The sequence below is a fragment of the Numida meleagris genome, chromosome 14 (genome assembly GCF_002078875.1).
Source record: "Numida meleagris isolate 19003 breed g44 Domestic line chromosome 14, NumMel1.0, whole genome shotgun sequence".
Taxonomy (NCBI): Eukaryota; Metazoa; Chordata; class Aves; order Galliformes; family Numididae; genus Numida; species Numida meleagris.
This window is the reverse complement of record NC_034422.1, coordinates 5,368,823-5,385,138: the sequence shown is the minus strand read 5'-3', so window position 1 is coordinate 5,385,138 and position 16,316 is coordinate 5,368,823. Positions and strand designations below refer to the sequence as shown.

The 16,316-nt window shown below is 46.3% G+C and overlaps 1 protein-coding gene across 17 annotated transcripts in view; it reads right to left on the bottom strand.

The window, feature by feature from the left end:
- PITPNM2 (phosphatidylinositol transfer protein membrane associated 2) overlaps positions 1-16,316 on the bottom strand; it is a 117,043-nt gene that overhangs the window by 66,995 nt on the left and 33,732 nt on the right. For 3 of the 17 annotated variants that reach the window (XM_021412572.1, XM_021412573.1, XM_021412574.1), the window contains exon 3: positions 14,041-14,212. The exons of the other annotated variants lie outside the window; for them this stretch is intronic. The gene's annotated coding sequence lies outside the window, so the exon portion shown is untranslated. The remainder of the gene's footprint in view (positions 1-14,040; positions 14,213-16,316) is intronic. 17 annotated transcript variants of the gene reach the window in all.

The following is a 16,316-nucleotide window of genomic DNA, read 5'->3' as shown; positions in this document are numbered from 1 at the left end:
CATTACTTGCCGTTACACTCACCACCGCACTCACACACACATGCACACGTGCAATAGATAAACTGAAGAGACAGAATGAGATGGTTTTTCATTAACTGCTGTGCTCAGTTTTAGTACTCCAGTCATACCCGCTGACTGACAGCTAAGCAGATTTAAAAATTCATCAGGCCTTGAAAAAAATAAATTAAAAGTTAAAGTTCCTTCAAAGTTCACGCTATTACTGATTAAAGGATACGGTGACAGTAAGTAATGTTCTTTGTAATCATTCATCTTAATCACCCATCTCAGCTGTCACATCTTTTTTTAAACAGAAGTCCTTACGCAGTGCTTACACATCCAAGTTTCTGGGCTGAGCTTAGAGCACACCTGGCAGCATATGAGCAAACATCTGTGCACATCCCCAAACCACGGCACAACCCCTGGGCTCAGCTGCAGCGCAGAGCTGGGGAGCACCCACAGCCCCGGCTGCAGGCAGTACAAAAGGGAAGGGGGGATAAATGAAATCAAATGAGGAGGAGGAAAAACGCAACATTCCTGGAAAACAGCTTTTGTCCTGTGCAAACCTCGGGGCAGGCTCACAGAGATATCTCAAATGCAGACAGGAGGGCAAAGGGCTAGGGACAAAGCGCTGCTCGGAAAGGAAGGCAGGGAGCGAGCGAGTCGCATTTGCAGTACTTAATCCTTTTTCCATTATTAGATACAATTTGACGTCACTTATAGAATTTAAGAGCTCATTGTAAAGCAGACGTTTATTACAACAGAAGGATGGAATCAGTCCACATGCAATATAGCTACTACACTGGAGCTATTAAATCTTGTTATAGTTCACTGGGCAGCCAAATACTCGCCTTAAGCAATGGGAGGGAAAGAGAAAAAAAGAAATCATCACATCATATCTACGCACTCCCATTTTCTCCTTAAATATTCCACAGTATCGTCCTGTTCCTTCACACTTTCCACTCCTGTTATTCCTTCAACATTTGGGGAGAAGCAATCTCAGCTCCCTTCTGCCCTCCAAGTGATGCTGAGGTGCGAGGCAGCCAGCCCGTGCTCACCTCTCACTCCAAGGGGACCAGGTGAAGTTCCACAGCTGAACTTGGGCTGGAAAATTAACACTTCAAGTCGTGCCATGCCTCGAGGTTATGTGGTAATGAACGAGTAAAGGAGTCATTAAAAGAACTAATACGCATAGTGAACTCAGCGATGAGTGCGGAGGGAAAGACAAACCACTCTCTAATCTTTTTGCTGATGCTGGGGATAAAGCTGAATATCAAAAAGAACGCAGCAGAAATTAAAGGTTATAAGTTTCTGGGCAGTCTCTGGGCTCTGAACAGGGCGGCCACAGAGCTGGTGGCCTCGCACAGACTCAAACATAAGCCCTGCTCAGGTACGTGCTGCAAATAGGCAGAGTCTGCACATGCATAAATACATAAATACAAGTATAAAGAGATGCATCATATTTTATATTTGTATGTATATATATACACACGCACACGTGTATATATACACACACAGAAGCAAAAAAAGCAATCATCATGTGGTAACTGCAGCATATTGGCTGAAAACAGCTTGAAAATTGCTGGGGGTGGGATAAAATAGTGGAAAGGAAAATCTGTGCAATGCTGCAGGCACACAGCGATGGGCAGTATTTCACTTTTATGAGGGGGACATTCATTAGCTGAAGGCCAGCACCAAGCAGAAGTCTGCCTGCTCAATGGGCTGAGGAGATGATGGTCAAGTTAAACAGAAAAAATTAAACACAAAACATGCCTGATTTCTGAGAGTACTGCACTTACACCGCGTACCTCCGGGCGCTACAGTCGCCCTTCCTAAAGGAATGAGGGAAGTGAACAGTGCACGTGGTGCTGTCCCAGCTGGCTGCTCAAGGCTTCCCTTGGATGGAAGAAGCAAAAAGCCAATCAAAGCCCAACGTAACCACCTATGGCACAACCCTTTTACCTTGCTCATAGGAGTGCTGGCAGCAGCAAGGCAAAGGGATTTAACCAGCAAAAAGACAAAGAGTGAACCAGAGTCAAGAGATAACCCCACCTGTCCAACTCAAGACACCTCTCCATCCACTTCTCTCTCCATCAGCTGTTGTATTAGAAATTACATTAATACTACCAAATATTCTCCATTTTCCCTCTCCCCCTTCTGTTCTTATTACACTGACAAGAGCAGGAAGCCAAGAGAGCTCCTACTCTGTAATCCTACCAGTCACCAAGCGCAAAAATACGAAATCTCCTGGGTAGGAAGTTTTGAAAGCTTCAAGGATGTGGTACAGGAGCTCTGTGCCTGGAGCTGAGCCACAAACCTACCACATCCAGACTTCCTTAGAAAATAAATGGTTCCACAGCTGAAGCTCAGGAACTAGGACCATTTCTCACTTAAAAATAAAAAAATAAAAAAGCCCAACAAATTTGGGAATAATTCAAGCTGCAAAACCACAGAATCTCTCAGTCTGTATATTATTTGCAGATGTAAAAGACCTTTGCTCTCTAACCTATGTTATCCTCACCACAGTTCAAGCCTCTCTTCTTGTGCCAGTCTTTGGAGAGGTGAACCATTCTTCTGCAATTCCCGTTTTTCATATTCAAGATCATCTGCCTTTCTCCCTTGTCCATTTCTTTTTCCATCTTTCTCTTCAAGGGTCACATTCAGCAGCCCTCTTTTAATCCTGGTTTCTTCACCCCTTCTCCCACTGATCCACCACCAAAGCACTCCTGAAGATAAAGGATAGCTTTGTGCCTCCCCTAAGGCTCACTCACATCTCCCCACACGCCATTTGCCACTGGCATAAGGCAATCCATGGCCACTCAGACCAGACCCCACTGCAGCTCCATCTCATCTCCCGCACAATGGCACCCACGCCACCCATTCCTCATTTTATAGTTTATTCATGGGTCTCAGCACTCATCTTTACTGAATTATAGCTCATTTCAAACTACTGCCCAAGGTTAGCTTGAATTTTTATCCCGTCCTCCAACACTGCAGATCTACTGAAGCTGCTTTTGTGACACAAGATGGGTATTTCCTATTTTGGGATTTGAGTCAGCAATGGACAGACTCTGGACTGCTTTCTTAGTAGCTCCCTATAAACTGAGACATCAGCTGCTACTCCACTTTTTCAGCAGTTTCAGTCTAGATGGAAATAAAATATTATTACCTCACTTACGCAAATATACGTGGAAAAGGAAACGAACATTCATAGCTGGTTTTAAAAGACTGTCATAGAGGGAAGGAACACTGTACGACTCAAAGTCAGTGTTATAGCACCGTAATATTTCACACCGGCTTCATTAGGCTGAGATTTGCCTTGCCCAAAGGCAAGACAGGGATAGAGAAAAGTCCTATTCCATCAGGGGAACCTTGTAATGACAGCAGAAATTCTTGCATGGGAAGCAAGACAAACGCAGCAGTGAAGGTTGATGAATAATGCTGCAATTGAGATAGAAAGTAAGAGGCCATTTTGCAGAAGAGAGGTAAACGTTCAATACCTCCATTGCTTCTTCCATCCATAACACCAACAGATTAACAACATTTCTCTGGCTACGTTAATTTCTTTGGAGTTTTGACTTAGGAAATAACTACACTAAATATTTAATAAGTGCCTTTGAAAGTTTTTTGGTTAATAAAGAAAAAAGAATTGCTAGCTGCTCTCGCATTGCAGCAGGATAATGAAAGTGCACAGATAATCAATAACCATTTTCAGTTCATTATTCAGCACATTTTGGGCTGGTGCTATTTCTCTCCCTCCACCATTCCGCATCTCACACGCAGAGTGATGAAGCATTTTTAAACCACCAGACCTTACCACTTCTGCTAATTGTCCTCAGGACTAACCACTGCATGGCACCCCAGCCCCTAACTATGTCTACAGAACTCACAGCTTTCCAGGGCACTTCCAGATTGGTGGAGTTCCTCCTTTGGTGTGGATATCAAATCACTGCATTTCTTCAGCAACCCCCACACGCACACCAGATCGGCCTGGATCTTGCTTTAAGTTTCCTCTCAGTTTGGGTCATCTCAATTGCTTGCTGAAAGGCAAAGTTTCTATTCTGCAAAGTCATTCCGCTGGTGCCTATATACAGCAAATATACGCAGCACTACGCTGAACTCATGTTGGTTGCTTGGGGCCATCGTGGGGCCAGGTCCTTCGCCCTGCCCCAAATCCATCCACTGCTCTGGGACCACACCTGCAGCTCCATCAAACTCAGGGCCTCTGAAGGTGTTTCCTGGATCTAGGGCAATATCTTCCAGGGAGAAGTTAGGGACCTTCTGGAAGGAGGAGAAAGTTCTGCCGGGAGGAGGCCGATCTCTGCCTTCCCAGCAGAGAGCACACATTCGCAGAACTGAGGCTGAAGTGGTATTAAAGCCCTAAAGGAGAGCAGCTTTTCTCAAGGACTACACAACGCTGGTCACTACAAGGTCCAAGCCTTGACTGCTAACTGCAACACTAAGAATTATTTTCCATTATGCACCTTAGGAGCGATACACATCCAGGCAAGTTTCCCTGCAGAGCATGCATAACAGCAAAGAACAATTCCTGATGCTAGCTCTCCCTGTCACAGCGCGGTGACTCACTGCTGAAGCTGCTGGCTGCCAGCACATTGCCTGCAGCGCTGGTGATGGCTGTCCCAGGCCAGGGGCAATCGTCCTGGAGACCCCCGAGGAGACAAGAGGCCACAAGGCAAGGCAAAGTCCTCTATCTCCCCTCCTATTCCTCTGCACTTGCAGCACCGAGGTGAAAAAAAATGAACACTACTAGTGCCCCCCACACACACTTTTTTTTTTTGGGGGGGGGGGGGGGAATAACCAAGTTTTCATGGCAGAGAAATAGAAGTGGACACTTTAATAGACACGATGCTGGAGGCAAACTGGAGAGGTTCTTTGCTGGAAAGACTAAAGACAGAAATGTAGGATGCACTGCCATATAGTATTGGGAAAGGAAAAGAGAAGTCAAATATCTATACCGTAAATGCAAGCAAACCGTAGAGATGAAATTTAGAAACAACCCACGCACAACAGATACCTGCGAAGCACTGGAAATGCTAGTTTAAAAAACACAAACCTCACTCCCACTTTCACCTGCAAGGTTTTGCTTTTCTAGTCACCTCCTCAATCCCTTCCCCGACCCCACCACCCACCTGCCCCAAAGCTTCTCCACCACTGCAGCCATCCACCTTCTGATCCCAGCAGCACAGACACAGTCAGGAGCCTCAGGCGGAGGACACCTGCAGCAACGCTCATTACAGAGCACGCAGGTGCTGAGACAGAATTGGACCAGAGGGGGCTGATTGCACTGCAGAGTGACACTGTTGCTCCCAGGAGGGAAGCCAGCTGCACCTTTGTATATTTAACTCCTGTACAAGCTTTCCTGAGCACAAAGTACAGTGTGTTTCTACAGAATACTTATAAACTCTTCTCCAGATTAAACTCAGGGACAGCTCCATAGCTTTGCATTTGTTTGGATTTCTCAACGTCAAATTCAATTACGACTCCCAACATTTTTGCTGACTTGTGAAATAAAACGTCATCTAACAGGCAAAGGAAATGCACTGTGGAAGGCACGTGAGCACCCACAGCTTGTCAGGATCCATGGGCTGAGCTGCCCATCGGGTTCCTCCTGCGAAGCAGAAGGAAATGGGAAAAGGGGAGAAAAGTGAGGGATTCATTGCGAGCCCAGGACAGCGAGCACTGCTGCGCAGATGAATGCAGCTAGTAAGATAAGTTCTGGCGAGAAAGAAGAGGAAACAAAGCCGTTCAACCAAGTCACCCAACCCGAGTGAGTGCATGCAGAGGGAAGTGGCAGCTCCAACCCCAAGCAGCAGCAGCGCCTGGTGCCCAGCTGTGCTCCTTGCAGCCATCCACAGTGCTTGGGAGATGCTCTGAAGTTCTGCCCTGGCCTTGGGAGCTAGGGCAAGAATCATTACCCCTCATTTGCTGGGGAAACTGAGGTACAGAGAGGTGTGATCTGGCCCAACATGCAAGAAAGAATAAGTGACAGCGTCAATTCAGTTTCTGGGTTCAACTTTTTGCTGTAAGAACTTTTTTTTTTTCTCATTTAAATAGAGGAGGGAGTCAGGAAGCTCAAATAAATCAAGTTTTGCTGATATCTGGCATAACTGTGCAAGAATAAAGCAATCCCCATGCATCTCCCACCAGCATCTCAAGAATAAAGCCAGCTGTCAGCTACAAAATCAAAAGAAATTTTTTTCTTATTACCAACTGCCTTCAGAGCTACCAGTAACCCTGCAAAAAGAAAACGAATCTTGGAAATTAGCACAGCTCATTGATTCCTCTGTGTATCCAGGGTTTCTCTGCAGACCCCATCTCGGGAGCACACAGGCATGCCCAGGCTGCAGAGGAGCACCTGGAAGCTTCAGGAGCTTTTCTTTTTGAAGTCTCTAGCTCAGAAGCACAACCCACCAACTTGACAAAGGCACCTGGATGCAGCCTGGCACAGTGCGTGGATTCACAGCCTTGGGACGAGCATGGCCACAACCAAACGCACATCTCCTGTGTGCTACAAATGACAAGGAAAAAAGCTGGGAACAAAAGGAGGTCAGACCCTCACTTAAAGCAGCATCCTCACCGAGACTTGCGCAAATAATGTTATCAGATGTAATTAAGCTGCGCTCTGAACCCCACAGGGGCATTACCATCCTGGGAATCACAGAACAAACTCTGAAGCAGCTCCCGTCTCCTGCTTCAGGCTTTTATTCTGGCCTGTTTAGCTGACGAACTCCTCATTGCAGCCTGTCCGGCTCCCCAGAGTTTCAAAAACCCAAGGTCTGACTTTACTCAGACTTCTCTGAAGGAAACAATGCTATTTCCTAATGAGAATTTCTGGATGTAACAAAGCGTTCAACCGCCCTAGACCACATGCTGTGGTTTCAGTACAACACTACAAGCAGTCTTCCCAAGGGCAGATTTCTCATGCTCCTCGAGGATGTATGTGGGATTCTGCTTGGTTATACTCCTTACATTAAATTTGATTTCAGTTGTCTTCTCCAGCCAAAAATCAAACCTCGCAAGTCAATCATGGTGCCCTACAAGTTGTCATTCTGCACCAGGGGACAAAGGAAAGCTACTTAACGAGGACCAAGGCTGAAAATCTGTTTCCTGACCTGAAGACCAGCTCAAAGGATGTGTTTTTTTCCTCCATTTCCCCATCAAACATCCTAATTGTGTCTGGAATGTCCTTTTTTGAAGTGTTCTTTATAAGAAAGCATTACAAAAGCAAGTCCAGAAAAAAACAAAGCCCACAAAGAGCAATTGCACTAAATTTTCCTTTTCATTAGAAGTAGCATGGGAGGGAAACATTGCTCCTACCCAGCAACAGCTGAGGAGGCAAAGCACAGAGCAGAAGGTGTCAAATCCCATCAGTTCAGATTTCAGGGTCAGCCCTGAAGGCTTTGACCACGGTCACGTAGCTCCTTGATCCTTAAAGCAGTGAGAACCCCACATGGCCCCACTGGGGCAGGTACACTCCTCAGGCTGTCTCAGCTCCTGCCTCAGCCATACAATTCTCAGCCCGCTCTGGCTATTGTTCTACGCCCTGAGAATTGCTCCAACCTCCCTACTGCAGCTCTGTGTGTCAGCTGTCAGATAGCAGGAGTGCCACGCAGCCTTTGCGAGAGCCACACATGCCCTTCATTAAAGGGCATTATAGTTGTATTTATATCTGACATAAATCTGCTTTGTAAACAGTGACCTGATTCGGGATCTGGACTTCCTTAGACTGCACACGTGCTGGTCCCTAACGGGCAGCATCAGCCTTGCCAACCTGCAGGAGGAGATGCTGCTCGCCTTCCTCTCCTGCTCACCTTCCTCACTCACTGCGAACATGATGGGACCGGGGTGGAGGAGCCAAAGGGCTTGAAGATTTCAGCTTTGGTCACAGCATGGCACAAAGAAAGGAGGAAAGAGAAGAGAGGATGATTATTGTACAGCTGATCTACAATTAATGGGCAGTGCAAATGTCCGCGGGACAGTTACGTTTGGGTAGTCTAGACCAAAGCACACGCCACAACCAGACATCAGTAGCTGAACTGATAACCATATCCAAGCTCTCACTCCAGGCACCAGATCATTTTCTCATCACATTTCTATTCGTTGCCAGCTCAACAGGCTATGACAAAAACGTCAGCTCATTAGATTCGTTCTTAGAAGTCTGAGGCTCTTGTATACGAAGTTGGTGTTATCAACAGAGTCCATAAATTGCAGCAAAGTACATAAAGGAAGCAGGCATGACATAACCCCAATTTAATCTGGATCAAGTTGTTACAGACAAAGAAGCGTTTTCCAAAATGGTAATTAATTTTTAAAAGTATACATGAAAAGTATACATTCTCAATTAATAGAAAACTAAAAGGAAACGAGCGAGAGAGGATTGTCCATTTTACTAATATAGCAATTTAATGACTATTCAGTATCTAAAAACTTTCTCATTAGAAGTCACCCTCCCCTTTTTCTAGCAGCTTAGCTGCCCGTTTGTCAGACACAATACAGCTTCATTAGCTCAGAAGTTCAATTTCTGCATTGCCACAGATCTGCTTTTATTTTGTTAGTAAGCTAAAATCCTGAATGACAGCAAAGTCCTGAAATCAATAACACAAACTCTGCATTTGTTTTTTATGAGCTCTGGATGGCACTTTGATGCCATGTCCCCAGCAGTACCAGCTGCAGCAACACATACAATCAGCTGGAGCAGGAACCAGGTGGGAAACCCTTGGGTCTACCTACACAATGCACAAGGCAAAGGCTTGTCCATAAGCTCTAGTTCACCCAGAAGAGAACGCAAACGCTGCCTGTTCCATCCAAGGACTACCCATTAACACCTCACAGCCTGAACCAGAAGGTTCACTTCCCATTAACTTGAATTTTCAGATTAAGGATGGTCTTCACATATGTAACACACAGGCAGACACATTCTGGGTAGTCATTTTTAAGCAGCATTCAGCCTGCACTGAGGCTCCAGACCCTGCACTGTGGGATAACTCCCACTGCTCAGAGCTCAAGCAGGGCATCAGCACCATACACTCAGCACCCTGAAAGAAATCTGTACCTAGATGTCCCACAAACAGAGACAGGAAACGCATCAGCAGAGAACAGCTCCTGCCAGGGCAACTCTAAACTAAGTATAACCAAGCACTGCGTCTGGTCTCATCGCTGTGACCTAAGACCTCAGAACAGAAAGAATTCATCTGCGTGGATTTCACTGCAGGATCAGAGCTCCAGGAAGTCCCTCTGAAAGATAACAAACTGAAAGAGGTTACAGCTAAGGCTAATACTACTCAAAAGCTAAAGAAAACAAAAACATTCCTGTCTACCAGTTTTATCTGCAAACGCTACTCAGCTGTGTTTAAGCCCATAACAGCCATATGCACAGGCTTCAATAAAAGGGACACCTTTCCCCCAGCTCCTGCTGTTGCAATTCTACAGAACAAATCCGGGCATCAGCAGAAGGGGAAGTTCAGGATATATACGGCATCGGTTTCCAAGAGAATATTTCTTGTGTCACGTGAGAGCAACATTCTTAGCCAGCTTGGCAGAAAATAGACAAGCTGCAAAGCTAACCTAAAAATACCAGTCTTGCTAATTACAAGAAAGAAAAGCAGAGCATAAGCAATGGCAGCACAAGCAATCCATACTTTCAGTGACACCCTGCTAACTATTTTTTTTTCCCCTAAGTACACACCAGTTTCTGAAAGATTGTCTTTGCTGCTCAGGTGCGCAATAGATGCTTCTAGTTTTAAGTCATGCAAATGAGACAAGCTAAGCTCATTTTGGACTGACGACTTATGGCTTCATCTGTGTGATTTACTCATGTTTGTCGTCTTCCATCACTCCCTAGCACAGCGCTAAGAAGTTTTCATGTTCTGGAAGTCAACTGCTCCCAAGAGGCAGCTCTGTAACGCTCCCAGGTGCAAGCAGAGCACCAAGCATCATGGGATGAAAAAATCTTAGAGGAAGATCAAGAAAAAAGTAAAAATAAAAAAGACAAATTGCCACTGTGTGATTGCCATTGCCAATGGATCATCAGCTCCACGATACATCTTTCCTGGTGTGGATCTGAGAGCAGCGCAATGCAGGCTTCCAAGGACGCCAACAGCTCATACAGGTGATTACTTTGTGGTCAATCCCTGCCTCCTCAGACATAGGTTAATTTTTCTTTTTCCAGCAAGGCTGAAGAGGTAAAAAGGACACTGGCAGGCTTAGAAAATGGGCAAGCCGTCCCCAAAGCCACGTGCTTCCACCCAGGGCTGAGCATTGTCTGGGCCCCCAGCACCATTCTGCTCACAACAGCAACAACAGTCAAAGGTTTGCATTAAGATCACTGCTTACAGGCAGACTCATTAAGCCAGTGGTCACCTTTAAGACAACCAGTGCTGCTTCTCAAAGCGCTGAAGTTGGCCAGAATCTTTATTTAGGACTGAAGTGCAGTAGCTTTCCTCTGAATAGGAGATAACATGGAAACTATTCTTGTGGAGTTTATTTTGAGTTGAAAATATTTTCCAGTTTCATGTTGACAAGATTGTAACCACGCTGCGTTACAGAGCAATGCCTGAATTTGCAAGGCCTGACACAAGGAGAAGCAGAGAAAGCTACATTTTCCTCTTCAAATGGCTTGTTACTGCAAGAATTTTTACGCTTTCAAAATAATGTCATGTCATCCTTCAGCACAAAAGGGCCCCAAAACCCAGACCACAGCTACGCTGTCCATCATGCCAGGCAAGCTGCGGTAACAAGATTAGCCAAACAGTCATAAACTGACTGTATCTGGAGGAGAAGGAAGCAATTTCCTCCTATTCCTCTTCCTGGCAATCAGCTCCAAGATTTTCCAAACATCTGAGCAGCATCAGCCTCCTGAGCGCTTCCCAGCGCTGAGCTCCTCTGGGATTTGAGGCAAATTCCTTCAGCCCCGCTGGCAGTGCTGGGTTAGCCCGTCACATTTACTGCTCATTAAAACAACGTGGTAATTAATACCTCCTGTCCTATCCACACCTCCTGTGATGCCTTCAGAGAGCATGTGGGTACAGGAACGCCCCAGGGAAGGCTGTGCTGCACCACACCCAAAGCAAAGTGGTTTGATGCAGCTTTGACTCGAGCTAAGGAAGGCCGAAAGAAATGCCATCAGTTTTTATTTTACAATGCAATCAGCTCTGGGTAGAGAGAAAGAAACACTGCCCCGGCCCCCTCTGATGTTTCAGCATCAACCAGTTCTGCAAAAGATGGCAGAGACAAACCCTCCCCACAGTAGAAATGCCCTTCCTGGAGGAAGCACCCCAGTTTCCTCTCCTCTTCCACCCCCAAACCAACCGCCCCGGCCCTGGCACTGCTCTCAGCCTGCACCATGCATGGTGACCACAGTGACCATCCCCAAACCTGCCCAGCAGCGTTGGCTTTGGTCACTTTTTGGCTTCAGCTTCTCAACTCCCGCAGATGAGGCATCTGGTTTGGGTTGCAGTTTCTGGAGCTGGCACCCCGGTGCCTGTACCTTTAGGCATTCCGAATGTCAAACACCCTCTGCCTCTTTCCCAAAACATGATTCAAGCACAAATTTAGCACAAGCTAAGCAATACAGAGTGACTGTGCTGCAGTCATGAGGGTTACAACACACCACCCAAACCCATGACATTTCCATAGAAACCACAGCAGGAAAGAGAAAAGCCTAAAAAAGCTGACAAGAGAAGAAACACTTGGTGAAGTAAGTCACTCTGGAGGGAAATAACACACGTGTGAAGGATCCTCCCTGGCTCCTCAGCAGGCCGGCACTCAGACGTAACTGTGCATGTCCAGCCCCATGCCAACAAAACCTTGAGACCCATGTGCCACACACAGCCCTAATGAAGGGTGGGGTGGCTATTAAGAGTAATGCTGTGCTTTGTTAGTATGCCACTAATTTTCTCCAGGTTTCAGTCCCTAAGGTTGTGTGATGGGAATAAGCACACTTACCTCTGGGGACATCTCAGAGGACAACTCGTTAACTTGTTGATACAAGCACCATTCCCTGCTGCCTACTGGGATGTTCTTAGGTCGCATAGAGCCTTCCAGAATTAATTAAACAAATAAATACTGGAATATGCAAGAGAAGCAATTCATTCCTTTGGTCCAGCAACCTCCCTGCTCAGAGTAGGAGACCAAAAACCAAAAACCACCTCACGGTAGGGGGATGCATTTTCAGCTGTAAACTAATAAGACACTCCCAGCAAAAAAGAGCTTAAGTATGTTCCATTACACACTTGCCTGCTCCAGAGAAATGTTAAGTGACATCAAGGGAAAAAAAAAAAAAGTAAAAAAAAGAAAATCAGTCAAGAGTGCAAGGGCTGTTAAATAATTCAACGTGCTCTGCTCTTGCTCTGGAAAACCAGTCACATTCCAGTGCGTGACAGTAGCAAGCCGGCCCTATCGAGAGCGATGCAAACAGGCACAAAGGAGGCTGCTTGCTCCAAAGGGAATCACTCTGGAGGTGCCTGCTGCATCTCCAAACCCTCCAGACAGAGGGATGGCAGCCACTGCTTGCCTGGTGCTGAACTCAACTGACTGCATGCCACGCAACCTTCCTAGAAAAGCCAGGAATCAAAGCTAAGCCAAATTCCGTGAGGTTTGAAAACAAATCCGGACAGGAATATTTCTCAGAAGGTCAGAGACGCTTGGTTTGGTCTTATTAGCTCAAAGAACAAGATTTTAGCAGCATCATCACTGGGACCACGCAGCAATCCTCATGACAAACCCCCTCTCCGTGCAGCGAAAGCAAGCTGGCTTACCACAAAGCAACACGAGGCGGCCAGCAGCGCGCAGGGAGCGGTTCCGTCAGCTCACCTCCGCCGAGCATCGCTGCTCCAGGCACGTGTGCACTCGCATCGCGTGCTGCTCCCACGCCGCTCTCCCTGCTCGCCTTCCCAAGCCTGCAAGTGGCGGCGGTCATCAAACGGGAGCAGGAATGCGATGCGTGCATCGCGCTCTCCTATTATGGTTGCGATGCTCCAAGCCGATCGCCCCTGATTTTCCCTTTGGTAAGCCAAAGCTTCGCCGCGAGCATCTCTCATAGATAACAGCACGGGACTTTCTGCTCAGGAAAAAAACACGGCTGCTTTTTGGGAGCTGAAAAATCTCTCAGCCCGATGGATATCTGTTTTCTGGAATTAGTTCCTAAAGGTATAGTCCAGCTACCAGTCCATCAGAAGCAGAGCTGGACGCTAACAAGTCAATACATTAAATGGTTTGTCTTGTTAGCGGTTTTACAGCTATTTAATAATGAGTTCTGGTAACTGCTGCCTGTGTATGTTTATTACTGCAAGAGAGCCTTTAAAAAAAAGATCTGTGTAATGGCACTACCTTTCCTTTCAGCTGCATAAAAACTCCACGCTCCAATCGATATCATCAGCAGCAAGAAGCTAAAAAAAGCTCAGCAGAAGCTATAAAATACAGCAAATTACCTTTGAGAACAGCTTTGCTGCCACCATATTTTACAGAAATTCTATTTTAAATTCACACACGAAAAAAAATAGGTATACATGAAAAAGCAGCTCTGGCCAGGAGACAGCAAATATGTTGTGTTCGCTGACAAGTGGGAGAATAAAAGCAGAATGGTAAACTACAGCGTGACCTTTAAGGGTCAGTCACATTTTCCATGTGCTGTTAAATATCGCTTGCAAGGGGGGGGTGGTGAGAGGGGAGAAATCAACTCGTAAAGAAAACAAAATAAAAAATGCAGCCTTTACAAGAGGTAATCACTGAGAAATTATTACGTCACAAATCAGAACAAACCTCCTATGACTTAGGTGGGCAAGAAGAAAGGTTAGCGGCACTCTGCAGATATTTGGCACTTAGAGGTTTTGCATATCCCGGAGTTTGCACCCCAGAAATCAGCAAGGCACTTCCCCCGCACAAATAGCATGCATTCCTCCCTCCCCGAGCACAGAGGCACTGAAGGGCACAGCAGCTGCGTTCACAGAGCACAAGAAGAGCGTAAGCATGGCTTTAGCCAATAAAAACAACATTCAAAACAAAAGCTACAAATATAAACCCAACCTGGACCACAAGCCTGCTGCTCAGGGAACAAGCCGCGTGTCCTTCAGCTTTACTCATCCTCTTGAGCAAGAAGGCTTGAGGGGATGCTGCCACGAGGCCCCCAGCCCTTCCACATCCCACGCCGGGAGGAAATCCAACATTTATCACAAACTTCTGGCGATTACAATTCCACCTTAAAAACAAACAGGCCTGAAATTCAGATAAACTTACTACGACTCTATTCAGCGCCACGTGACGTGCCAAAAAACAAGACCAAGCAAACAGAAAAAAGGCTCTGCTTTTTCTGGCTGCTCACTTCACACAAGCCTGGAACATCTGCAGGAGCTGCCTCGCCACGCACAGCCCAGCAGGGCACGCTTACTGCTCATTCCCAGGCAGATTCTGGAGCACCAGCTCTGCTCGGCCCGAGAGCTCCAGGCAGGCTGGGCAGGTGAGAGGGAAGGAGACAGGCAATGGGAAGGGGTAATCAGGATGCTGGAATGGTTAAAGCCCACGTCCCCAGGTTCGGTTTGGAGTTCACTCCTATTACTCTCAGACTGAATGGATAGCAAAGATGCTTCTAATCTAAAGACGTTGTTTGACGAAAGAGCTCAGTATTTGATACTGGGAAAAACTTAACTTTAAACTTCGCAAGAAAGCCATAGTTCCATTCATTTCCATTTCCTTCACTATGCCAGGTAAGATTACCTCCCCTTCATGTTTCCCTACATGAATCAAAAATCAGAAGTATCCCTTATTTACAACCAAAATAGGGTTTTGAGACAAAATAGGCGATGGTCTCCGTGCATATTAAATACAGCAGTACTGCACTTCTCCTTGAACAGATGGCTTTTTCAGAATGGCTTTTTCCAGGGATTTCTGTTTAACAGCATGCTTTTTTCTTTTTACCTTTCTGCCAGCTTCTCTAGAAGGAAGCAAGCCTCTGTGACTAATCCTCCTCTTTGCCAGCTGACAGAAACCATTACATTATCACACTGTAGCTGAAAAAAATAAAATCAAAATGACAATTTATTCCAGGGAGGTGAAAACATGAGCACGGGCAGCTCCTGCCCTTCCACCCCCATTCCTGGCATCCGTGAGCCCTGTGCTGCAGGGTACGGTGATGTACGTGGGGCAGAAGGACAGGGAGCTGCCCCTGTGCCATGCAGGTAAGCTGCCACGGAGAAAGGGGAACTGCTGAAGTGCCCCAAGGCACCCTGTGCCCAGATATCACAGCAAAGCCAGAAGGAATATGGAAGCAAACGAATCTAAGCGCTCCCACAAACCTGAAGCTTCCAGACAAGAAATTACCAGTAATTACTAATAATATAATTTTCATGCAGCACTCATTGTAAACCAGCTCTGTCCTCACAACAAAGAGGAACAACAAAAGCCACAAACAGTTACCAAATTAGCTTATTACCATCTCTGGGATTTTTTTTGAACCTTTGTAACCATCCAAATTGGTCTGAATGCACAAACACGATTACAATAAAAAGGCACAGCTATTTTCTGGGCAGGGCACGTACATCACCACACTGCAGGCAGCAGGCATGGCAGCTGCTGCTCGCCCCGCTCTGGCCACTCCACGAGCTCAGGGAGATGCTGCTGCAGCATCAGGTGCTTCCCCAGCAATGCAAAGTGAGTCCCAGAGAGGAGAGAGATGGGCTCTAATGGAAGAGCACTTCTCATGAGCACGTCCTCGGCAGTAAGAAGAGCTCGATGTGGGCTGACTGCATGATCCTCTGCAATTCAGCGGTGCCCCTTTGAGCAGAAGCCAAGTCTCTTAAAAAGCCAAGTGTCTTAAAAACAGTCTGCCCTCAAGTTCATGCTTTGTGGGTTGCATGTGTCTTAAAAACAGTCTGCCCTCAAGTTCATGCTTTGTGGGTTGCATGTGTGTATTTTGCTTTCTTCCCCCTCCATTTCTTTTAGGCAGTGATATGATTTGCTGGTTGCCCTCCTTTACCAATTGCCAGTTGTGCTGCTGAGAAAGTCCTTGTGCCAGGGCAATGCTCATCTCAAACTAAAGATGAAGCATGGACACAGGTACTGCTCGAGCAGGGAGCACAGAGCTTCCAGCAGCTTCATCCTACGCTAACCAGGTCTGGCACTGCCCAGTCACACTTGTTTAAGGCATTTACATGCAGTGGAACAAGAGATTTTCCACGGTGACAGATACTTTGTACAGCTGTCCAACCTAAAATTCCCATTTGACAGCAGATTCAGCCCATCCGCAGACTCTCTCATGTTCTGGAGGGTTAGCTGTTCTTTTGCATTAAGCAAAGCTATATTCAAAT